The sequence below is a fragment of the Lates calcarifer genome, linkage group LG23, assembly GCF_001640805.2.
Source record: "Lates calcarifer isolate ASB-BC8 linkage group LG23, TLL_Latcal_v3, whole genome shotgun sequence".
Taxonomy (NCBI): Eukaryota; Metazoa; Chordata; class Actinopteri; family Centropomidae; genus Lates; species Lates calcarifer.
The window spans coordinates 12,410,189-12,422,732 of NC_066855.1; positions in this window are offsets into that span (position 1 = coordinate 12,410,189).

Sequence of the window (12,544 nt, forward strand, 5' to 3'; positions counted from 1 at the left end):
TACTATTTTACATAGGCATATCCTACTCACCCCTCCTTTGCTCTTCGCTCAACATCTGCTCTTTGTAATTTAAAATTATGATGGTATACGCCTGTTTGTCCAGTCCATATGTTGTATTATGTTAAATTCTTATTGAAATTCCAGATTGAAAGAAACTACATTTTCCTCTCTATTTATTTTCAGTATTTATTGACATTTAACTGTTTATGTATTTCTTGATATATTTTTAGTGACAGAAATGGTCATTGCATGAAACCAACCTTTGCCAAAACCCCCTTGTAATTTGAGCACAGTTTTGCTCCAGACGAATTAAGTGCAAGTTAATGATTAAGCTATGAATCTATCAGACACTTGGTATGGGAAAGTTTTAGGGAGGAACAGCTTGGCCCCGGCTCAACGATCATTAAAACGTGCTGACAGCGATGGGAGAACAAGTTCCCCACTTTGATCCGATGACAGACCTGAGCTCAGCCTAACGTCATCCTCCCGCTCTGCCTCTGCTCTCTCACCTTTATTAACTCTAAGGTTCAGACAACAACGCCTACAGCTCGCAATCTGGCAGATACACTCTTATAATACCTATATGAAAGGTATTATGTCTTATAAGGAGTATAATCCATCAAGAGCGCACTTAAGAGCTGTGTGGCTTTGTTCTGCTTTCCATATGAGTTTGTTAAGGTCACAGATTTGCAAGATAAAAACCATAGATATTGACATCATGTAGATATTTTCTTTAATGTTCTTTGTCCCCAAGATGCCTGTATTTCACGTATGACATCTAACAGTCATGCTTATTAATGTCTTTCTATGCAATCTCACAGTGATTATGTATGTATCATCTTATGTGTCAACATTAACATAGATATTCAATCTAGCTTTTGATTCATCAGTATTATTTTGGGTATAAACAGACAGTTTAAATGATCTACATTTAAAAAAGCCTGTGTCTTTAGTTAAGGTGACCACAATTTAAAGCTGGATTTATATTTGTCCAACAAAGATGGAGGCAGAAAAAGAAACCCAAATACCCCCAAAAAGTTCCCGTGACATCTTTGCTTGTTTGTGGAAGCAAACTTTATTGTTTCTTTTGGAAGGATTTATCAGTCGCCTAAATCGTGTCCTGACTTGAGCCTCAGCAAGCAGGTGACAGAGGTGTAAGTCAGCCGTAAGCAGCTGTACCGGTGTAGAAATGAAGGTCTTCTGCTGCCCCCCAGGGGTTTACAGAGGAGATCGCAGACAGCTCTCTGCTTCATACAAGACTTATTTGATGTGATACAGCTTTAATATGTGTATACAGTCATGCTGAGGGAACAGATCTCAGGTCAGCGGGGAGGACATTGTGTGTTTTCATACGAATATCATGCTCAAAACAATTCAGATAATGTGTAAAACTAACTCCAGGTACACTGGCACAGTTTTTTTTTATTTATTTCAGTATCTGTGAAAAGACATTATTTCATTACACTGTGGTTGGTGGGGCTGCACAGATTTTCTATTTACATTTTGATATATTTTCATTTCTATTTCTGTTATGTCACAGTGAAAAATAATGGCCATAATGCAATAGTATAACATAGAATGTGTGTTTTGGTTTCTTTGGAAAGTCTTGAAAACAAATCAAAGTGGTATTTAAATGACAATTAGAACATAAGCTTAATGCCATTAAAAACAGTTATGGCCTACATTACTAAATAACTATTTACTCCAGCAGCAGAAAACAAGGCCTTAACAGCAAATGTCTTATTGAATCGCAGTATGGAGCCTCAGTTCACTGTAAAAAGACGAAACACTCAAGTGCATTAGGACAAACAAATGCTCATAACATCTGTTTTCCTTTGTGTTACAGAGGATATTGCTTTGTAGCAAGCAATATGTGCCATCAGTGACTGGTAGAATAATATTTGTGTTCCCCCCTCAAACAGACACACTGTCACAGAAGCACTTGTCTACATTTTGTAGTTGCTCGAGGAAAATAATTGCCTTATCTGCAACTGTCAAAATGATGAATGCCCCGGAGAGCACCGAGAATTGACTGATGGAATTGGGGGAAAATCTAATCCCTGATCTGAACACTTTGTATAATACATTAACCCCTCTGGTACAATAGGCTGCACAGAAACAGATTTGTATAGACTTGTAGAAATAAATTCAACAGAGGCTGAAGGATCGATAAACATCAGGAGTTATGGCCTCGTCTACGCGGAGTCAAACAGAGCATCATTGAAAACATGAAGTGTATTGAAATGTATGCAGGAGTTGAAATGAAAGAATAGATGCAGAAAGATATGATATAATGCAAAAATATCAGCATTATCTGCCATGTATAAAACTATGATTATTCAGTATTTCATTAGTCCCAAAAGAAAATTGTGGTTTTACAGCAGCCAGGTCACATAAATTACAAAAACAAAAGAGGTAGGTAAGATCCTAAACACAATCAAAAAGCTAAATAATATGCAGAAAACTGAGAGTAGCAATTTAAAATATGACTTGACTTCTGTATACTGTTTCAGAGTTACTGCAGTTTAACATTTAGTTGCTGATGAGGTATTTATCTATTTCATGTAGAATAAAGGGGGAAATAAGCATCTCTGTAAAATCTGGTGACAGATCTCCCAAATAAAATCTAATTAATGCTTCTTCCACTCCAGGACTGGGCAAGATGGTTAGAATTAATATCCTAGAATGGATATTTTTCTGCTTTCTTTGTACTATATAATCTGCTGTAGCAAATAAATGCAAAATCACATTCAGCATAATCAAACTGATATTTAATGCAGTGAACTGTGTTTCACTGTAACACATTACATTGGACAAACCTCTTCATCTAGTCTATAGTGAACAAAACTTTGCTTTGAATTGTAAATTTGAGCAACAGAATATGTTAACTTACCAATGAAAATCAATAAATGATCACATTAAATTATCAAGCAGGCCCAAATTAGTACAAATTAATATTGAGGGGAATTGTCACTAATCTACAACTGACCAAATGAAACAGAAAAAAGGTGTAGAGATGAATCTTCACTCTGTTTTACAGAGGTGCTTGAATGCAATCTCAACTTTGGATGAATGTTTAAGCAGCAATAGGGAAAAATAATGGTTGGGTTGAAGAATCCAGTGCATTGTGATATGCACAGGGGAAAGGATGATGAGGAATTATCTTGCACTCTTTCTCTATCGGTCTGCAAGCAGTAGAGTGGAAATCTCACCTAGATATGAAGGGATATCTCTTCTAATTAAAAATGATATCAACTTTTCATAACCTAATGTTCTAAAATGAAGTTTTCTAAAAACGAATGGCTGGCACCTACCTGCGAACGAGTTCTCCCTCTTTTTTGTCACACTTGGGTGGAATACATTATCCCCAATATTAGGAGAGAACATACCTGTAACAGGTTAATGACCTCACACTTTCCACACCATTTCACTTAGCGGGCCATAGCCAGGAAAAAGCTAAATGCTTCACTCCCAGTTCACTAAATTATGAATTAGCCAAAAGGTGAGTCGATTAAAGATTCAACATTTTGCCGTTTGACCAATAGACGTTCTCCTCGCTGAGCTCAAGTGGGATATCTTCAACCATTAGCTGAAAACTGTCTTGATATCCATTTCAAGAGGCATAAATATTGGAAGAGGTAGACAAATAATCCAGAAATTACCAATCAAAGTGTTTGCAACCTTAGAGAGAAATTACTATCTGCAGTATAAATGAAATCAACAGCACAATCCTCATCTGTATACATTAATAAGTAAATAACACATTGGGAAGCATTGAATCATGGGGATGCTAAATTATTTGCCATGAAATAGTGTAAATATTTTAACAGATGTCATTTTTACCACATTACCTAAGACTGATTTTGATTAATATTAGTTTCAAACCACAATTAGCAACATTAAAAACCATTCTTAACACATTACCTTGATTTTAGCTGGTTTTAAACATTGCCCATTTGAAACCATCCAAACGCCTACAGTGGCCTTGACATGTCAGATCTCTTCATGCTTATCCGTTCTGTAACGAGCGTTGACAGGTCACATGGCACAAACTGTGATGTCTGAATAATTTGAACAAATGCTAAATCATTGCAAAGCAGCCACAGAGATCAGCGACGTGAACGTGAAGTGTTTGCGCTTCCCCAAGGCTCAGTGGCATCTGTTCTACATGTGTGCAGCAACAACATCCATGTTTCACTATATTAATCCCAATTAATTGTGCTTGTATTAGTGTAAATATTTGACTTTGAAGCGCTAAAGCGTTAATTGGAGTCCCTTTCCGCAAAGAAATCTATGCTTCAAATATACACACAGCAAAATGGGGGTTATTTAATGGGAAATCATTTAAATTATCTATGCAAAATTCCTGCTTATAATCAGTGATTTTGAACTTGTAGCAGTAGCCTACATTTTTCCTTTTTGTCAACCTCCGCCTTAGAATTTCTCTTGTAAAACGTGTTTGTCTTGAGCACAAATCAGCAGAATAAGACAGGCTGATGTCTCCTTAATTCTGTAAATTGGAGGGTTGTGAGTCCAATTACGGTCTGTTGGTTCAGCCTGAGGCCACCAGGGAGAGCTGTGTCTGTTTCTCAGAGTCACTTGAACAAACCACTTCAACAGCCTCAGCCCTGCCATAAGGAAAGTTATCACTAATTACTACTGCACTCTTTTTTTTTATTGGTCGTGCTGATGAGTAGGAACAGTAAAATAGGTATTTTGTGACAATCATCCTGCCTGAGTTTGAAAAGCATTTTCAGACGCAGCTTTCGAAATCACGTTTTTTTCAAATGGGGTTCTGACCATACCTCCACATTTGACCCTGAACAGTATAAATGTCTTAACAAGGAGAGGATACAAATTCTCTTTTTCATACTGCAATAATGATCAGCTAAAATGCACTTTGGTTACACTGATTATTTTTTTTTTTTTTTTCACAAATTGGGTCGCTTGGCTTTTTTTTTTTTTTTTGTAACCTGGCAAAGGAATTATGTACATTAAACCTCTGCAGGAAGTGAAGTTGTTGGGGTCTGTTGCTTCTACTGGCCATTAACTGAGGATTAGTGCTGGTGGGGCACACATGCCTTTGAAGAAGTAATTCCTCACACTTCCTCACTATAGAAAATCAGGAAGCAATCATAGAAGACACCATGCAGATGGCCCAGACAAGCAAGCCCATGACCACTTTTCTTCAGTCACAATTAAGACTTGGAGTAGCTGCTGCCATTGTGCAAACTTAGCACATCAGATAATTCAAGCGGACATTAGAATTGGTCGGAAGTGGTCCCGACCTGTCACACAATCATGCTTTAAACTCAAGGGGGGAAAGTTTAACACTGAGATCAAATGTTTCTTTTTTCTTTTCTTTGTTTACAAGCTTATGGAGTCACTGTATTGCAGCATAGTCCACTTCACAGTTTCTCATATATCTGTCAACACAATATATCCAAGCATGTGCAGGGCTGTAAATTAGACTATAAAAGTTGTTGGAGGGCAGAGCATTGTGATGTCACGCAGAGACGCTCAGAGAAGTTAAGAATATATGTTGGTGAGAGTGACGACCAGATATGAATCATTGTATTGCTGCTGGGAAAAAAAAGAGTTTTCACTTATTACTGGTGTATGTTAGAGCACACTGACCTCTACAGGGACTTAAGGTTACTAGACAGTGTTTTTTATTGCATAAATGTTTCAGAGGAAGATGATTTATGTATGATATTTTACTGCTTTGCTAAATGTTTCACAGAGATTCCCAGGTTAAAACATGTCTCATGTATACTGCACAGCAGCAGGGTTTACATGTTTCCCTTTGGTTTCCTCCGGTGGTCTCTCTGGTAAATTGTTAGCATGTCGTCCAAGCCAACCATACAGTGTTGTATATAGCGATGAGGGTTTGTTCACTCTCTCAGAGCTGTTTCTGTATTTTTGCTCCAAAATCACTGACTCTGTAAAACCAGGGGACCATTCGGTTTTACTTGCAAAGCTAAATTGAAGGTTGGAGATTGCACTTGTATTTAAAGTTTGCACGTAAACCGAACAGTTTTGAGGTAGCTTTAAGGGCTGCAGTTGTGCTGTGGAGATCGCAGTGGGTGTTTACTCATTTTAGTTTGACGTGCAAGTCAAAACACAAACATATGAATTATCTCTTTTAAGAGGTGCAATTCTGCCTTTACAGTCTTCACTTTGGTTTCTTCCAGTGAGGAGTCTATAAAGGAGGTCACTTGGTCCATATTACATACATTTTATCTCTGTTTTGATCATGCCATTAAAATATTTTTAGATCAGGTCAAATAAACTGTGAAGCAGTAGTATTGATAAAGCAGTAGAGCCTATTCAGAGTTTTATTAGCTGTTTATTTGGCAACTTGCCAAAACCAGCACATTATATTATATTATATTATATTATATTATATTATATTATATTATATTATATTATATTAACACTACTGTACAGGTAAAACGATAACTGTATAAGAACCTATGTAATTTATTGATAAATACAGCAGATATTTTATTATACATAAATAAAAGGAGACACCATGCACAGTGACATGCAACAAAATTTGTACATTTAATGCAAGAAGACAATAGATGGTGCACATTTGTGTCTGTGCTTGGTCTTCTGAGGTGTACTTCCATTGTTAATATACACTGTCGGGATTTTGTAAAGTCATTTGCATTTAACAAACAAGAAGATAAAAATAAAACGTATACCTGATACACACATCAACACATCTGTAATGACAGTGCTCAACCTTATTTGAATTTTCTTGAATAAAATATATTACACATAGGAACACTGAAACTGTTTTAAGTGCAAAAAAGGTTGTGTAGTTTACAAACTTGTGTTGTTCATATACATGTGGACATTGAAAAATATTAAGAATTGTGAACAATAGACCAGCAGTCTGCCTTATCACACTATGGTACAGTATCCACATTTAACTGATGTATTAATTAGAGTCCATAAGCCATGTGTGGTCTGTTTGATGAGTAGCTTTGCAGATGTGACTGTGGGTCAGTAAATAATTGACTTGTGTGTCTGCATGTAAATCATTGCCTCAGTCACAATAATTCACACGTTATGTTATCTTTCTTGTAGCCCAACACCAACTATGTGACACAGCTGGAGGGGCCCCGGAGCCACAGTCACAGCTCCCTCTGTTTCAAGCTGTTGCCATCAGATTATGGGCTGCTTGGTTACACGTCAGTCTGCCACAGATTTGATTAGCAGCATCTGTGAAACAGAAAAGTCAAGGGCGAGAATGGGAACTGACTTATCTGCCTCTGAGCAACTGGTCATTTTACGAGCCATGTGAGAGGCGCTTGTGTCTTTATTTTGTTTGGATTATGTATCATGTAATTTAATCACAAATGTCACATCTGGTATGGATTACATTTATTAATGTCACAGCAAATTCAGTTACGATTTTAAAGAAATAGAAGAGTATTATTTCAATAATCTGACATGTGATCTTGCTTCCTTCCTGCACTGCATTTCTCATCTTAACATAAAACCTCGATAAAGATGAGGCTAAATCAGTGTGTTTACCTCAGATCAACTGTACCAAATTCCTAAACGCTTGATACAAGAGACTAGGTGTTCCATCATCTTCAAAGCTTAGCTCCTGCCCTCGAAAAAGTAAAGAGAGGTGTGTCTCCCCCCTCAGAGGGGCCTCTTTCCTGCACAAACTAACAAAGTACCAACGTGGTTGAAAGAGGGTAAATAGGAGCAGGGGGAAGAGGCTCTTAAACTTTTTCTGGCCAAGGTCCAAAGATAAGAATGTAGGCGCAGCTGTATCTAAGGTGGTAGAGAGAGCTGGCCGTTAATGGGGCTGGTCATGGTTCAATCCCCAGTTCCTTCTGTCCACAGGTTGAAGTGTCCTTGAGCAAAAAACTGAAGCACAAATTGCACCAGAGAACGTGGGAAAAAATTGAAGCCCCTGTAGATAAATGTAAATGTGAAATGAAATGTATAATACAGTGGCACTTAAATACAAAAGAACACTTAGATGGCAGTTTATTAGGAACAGCTCGCTATGTTATTTAGCCATCCCTTACTGATATAAATGTGGTGGACAAAATATCAGAGACACCAGTCCACATAATGCAATAACCCCATCCCCCACAAAGTTGAATCAGCACCTCTCTGAAACAGTGTCAACACAAACAGAATTTTATAACCTTTGTGATTGGAGGTTTCATTGCAGAACTGTTGTATTAGACTGCATTAGTTTTAGCTCGGTATACTTAAACTATCAACTGAGCGCACAGTATACTCACTGATCATTGTAACAGGGAAATGCAACACAACAACCGTACACTTTCAGTCATAAGAAATGCTTTCAGTTCAATCAACTGGTGCTCATCTGTCATCAGGCATTAATGAAGGGTCCTGGCCTTACCACCTGTTCTGCACATTCTAGTGCCACACAGATGTTTGTATAGCTGCAGGGGACGTTGCTCTGAAGCCATCAGTGTGTTGTCCAGTGTGGTATGTGCAACACCCGTGCAGTTTTCCCTGCCTCTGTAATAATAATAATATAAGTCTTCTCTATTCTTTGTTTAAAAGTATGCACACCTGAGTATGTCCTGTCTGGAACACACAGATGCACAGCAGGGAGCACTAACCACGGAGGCACTGAAGTTTAGACAAAAGCTTTAAAAGTTTCCACACGGTCTGGCAAACTGCATAACAGATAGAGGGTTTGAAAAGCCTTTATTTTGTGCCTTTTCAGATTCATTATTTTACTCAAATATAATTTGGAAAAAAGTAGATTCTGCACTACACCTTTGCATAGAGTTCACAAAATGGCTGGAAAAGCAGAATGTGTCCTTTTTAACTTGTTTGTTCAAGAATATTAACTTCATATTGATATTTAGACTTGTATAGTGTATAGTCATTAAATCTGTGCTAAGCTAGCTAACCTTTGCAGGAGTTTAGCTACATTTATCCGTTATGGTGACCAGAATGCAAAACATTTACAATGTGATAACCATCACAAAGAAGTAGCTGATGAGCTAGTAGCATTCTTAGTGTTTGTTTTGTACTGAAGTGAGTGTGACAGCTTAGATTAGCAATAGACTGAATATACTACTGAACTGAAGTCAGTCTGAATCAGTGCTAAAGGATGCAGCTTTGATATGTGGTATGTGCTCTACCAGGTAAGCCACCAGGGCGCCTGTGACTAGGAATCTTTTAGGTGAACTGAATGAAATGATTCAAGTCAGAAATGTAAAGGGTAATTTCCACCTCGAGAGTGTAGGTACTGCAGCCCAGGCAGCAGTACAAAGCTAGAATTCAGTAACTGCATTGCAGAATCTTTGACTCTTATTTAAATGTATTGTAAGTAGTAGTGTAACTGTAGACGCACACAAAGGCAAAGACAGCTGGTTCTTGTGATGAGAACAACGTGGGTACATATTGTAGGTGCCCTTTTGGGAATGGACCTCATTTTTTTGATAAGAATCTTGCAATATGAGAAGGTAAATGTTAGCTTGTTAGACGCATTGGCCTCTTCATACAACATGTTTTTCTCAGAGGGGAATTTTACCCGTACTTTATCTGCACCCACCAACCATATAAGACCGCAGCCTTGTGCTCTAGAAATAGAGCAGCTTTGTGTACAAGAAATGGCCGACGCTAAGGTATGAAAATGTTCCCTTCCTGCTGCCCAAATCAGAGGGAGTGAGTGGCTACTGTGGAAAGGGCTGACTAGTTTCCTGTGGTGTTGACTCCTTTCACAGTTTTATATAGTGTATGTTTAGAGGAGGCAGAGATATAGCAGGACAAAGGGAGAAGAAAAACATGAAGGATTTCATTGTATGTTTTTGACTATTTATACATTCATTGTCAGATTTAATTTGATGGATGTCCTGGAAGTACCTGCCCAGATTTAGGCTGCACTGTAGGTGGTTTGATTTATTTTCATCAATCACTTACAAGTATTTAAATAGCAAATTTAAATTAAAGTTGACAAATGACCATATGATCCTCATTTTGTTCTTTTATGAGTTGACATGTTAGCCTGCTGTGGCGTGGCACAGAGGACAGGGGTGCGTTCAGTTATTTTAGTACTGTGGTCTGTGGTTAAATGTGGACATAAGCATATCATTAATACAGCTCACAGCACTATTTTTGTTACTGACCAATATTAAAATTATCACAGTATAATAAATATAAAAAATCTATTTAATGTTTGCTATGACAACTCCAAATTCTGAATCCAAAAACAGGGAGCCACAGTCTGTAATTATTGTTCAACTTATACTCAAAATAAACTGTCTCCATTCCTCTGTCAATGCTGCTTGTTACACTATGAATAACACAAATGATTCTTTGTGTCTGTAGCTTTAAGAAGAAAATGACAAACATCAAAGTTAGCAGAAAGGTGGGAATGAAAGCCCGCAATTTTGATTCTTTGAATGGTTGTGGTTGAGTTTCTCCCACCCACGTTTCCTATATGTAAAAATGGATACTCGCTGTCTGCTTCCGGTGCTCCCTGTAGTCTGCTGTACAAATGTTTTTCAGCATCTTCATTGGATCCTTTTATCTGTGGCAGCCATGCAACAGCATCACATGGTTGGCGCTCACATGGCATCTGTTATGTCAAAAAGGAGAAGGCCTGTCATTACGCTGTAGAGGCTGGAGATTAATCTGTAATTGGTAAATGCATCAGCTCCACATCTTATGGGAAATGAGGAGATTCCCTATTGATGCCTAATGTTTCTCATTAGCCACCCCGTGCTCCTTCTGCTCCTTTTAGCCCTAAACTGTAATGTCTGTTTTACTGTGAGTAGTAGTGGCAGTAGAAAGGCACTTACTCTGAATTTGGAGCAAAGCCAGCAGAGTGGGACAAATGGAGCGACCCATTCAGTAGCTCTAATTTTTTTTTTTTTTAAAAGACCTCTTCGCTCTCGCCTGGTGCTGACACAAAAGGAGGTATTGATGTAAGGAAAGACTGAAGCTTTGTGTTAGTATGCCCACCAGATCTGGCTGAGGAAACAGTTCTTTCACAAACCTTAATTCAAAATGCAAATGGTGGCACATCTTGTACTCAAGAAACCTACAGTAGGCCTGTTTTATGCAGGCTATGCAGTACTTTAGTAACACATAACATAGATGTTTGAGAAATAATACTGTTTTCTATTTGGTACTGAAATTTGGGCTAAGTTTGAATTACAAAAATACAAATTCTGCTTGTTTAATCCAAATTTAGTTGTGGTTCTGTTGGCTGTTGTTGTTATTCATACAGTATGCTTTAATGTAAATTTCTCTCACACCCCTTTTGCTTAACAGGCATATAGTGTTCATCCTCACAGAGGCCCTAAAGCAACAAAGAAAACAAATAAAAAACACAAAAATGTAGAAAATCGTAAATGTTCTGTGCCTTTCTGACAAGGCAAAAATGAATGCTGTGGCTTTAAATTCCCTCACGAAGGAACGTGAGTCTGGGTTTAAAATATATGCATGATGAGTGTATCTTCACCTAGAAAGAGAAAAAACCAAAAAAACCAAAAAGAAAGGCTAAGTAAATATGTGAATGACACCTATTCACTCTGAGAATCAGAGCAGCACTCATTGTGTTTTCTTTGCACCACCTGCTGACCCAACCCCAGGTATTTACTTAAACTCTCCCCTCACCCACAAAGCCATTGTTTGTGTTGCAGGGGGCTGACTGACACAGAATGCCATGCTAGTACACTAAAACCATGAAACGTTACAGTCGTTTCATCAGTCTAGAATGGATTTCTAAATTTAGGGTGGGAGTCATGCTTTATGCTGTCTTGTGGGACTTGGGCAGAGGGGTTGGCAGTACTGTGCATAAACACTGAGGTCATAATCAAAATGATAAAGTGTGTTCCAGTGAAAACAGATGTAAACCAAGAGAAAAACAAGTAGGAAAGTCAAAGATTTTACTGTATTTGGGCAGAAAATCCCTCGCTTTTATGATGTCACGTTCCCTCGAGTATGCTGATGGGCCTATTTTGGGACCAGGGTCACTTAAAAGCATCAACAAAATTCGGACACAATGAACATTACTGAAAATTGAGTTTACACTTAAGAAGTAGGATTTTCGAATTATTTCTTAACAGTACAATCACTGGTAAACACCTCAGAGAAAATCTACTTTACTTTTTTACTTTATTGTAAGGATCAAAATCAGTTACAGCATTTTTTCTAAGCTACCACAGTCATCACAATTATTGCTATTTTGTTTCTTTATACACTTTGGTGGTTGTAATGGTCAGACAGCTTGAGCGTCTGCCCACATCTCGTAGGCCCTTTTCACATGTTTTGTTCAATCTAAATCCAGAGAAAATGGGCATCCATTTCCTTTCTGTCAGGCTTTTATGGGGTGGTCAGCCACAATGGAGTACCCAAAAAGAGAAAAAAAAGTTGTCATGTCATAAAGAAAGTTAAGAATGTTGCTCAGTTTTTCAGTGAATGGTACAAATTTATTGATATATTCAGTACAAAATTTCCCATGATTTCAAGACTTTCTTTGACTCAGTGTGATTAAGCGGTTTCCGACTTCCCGATAAAA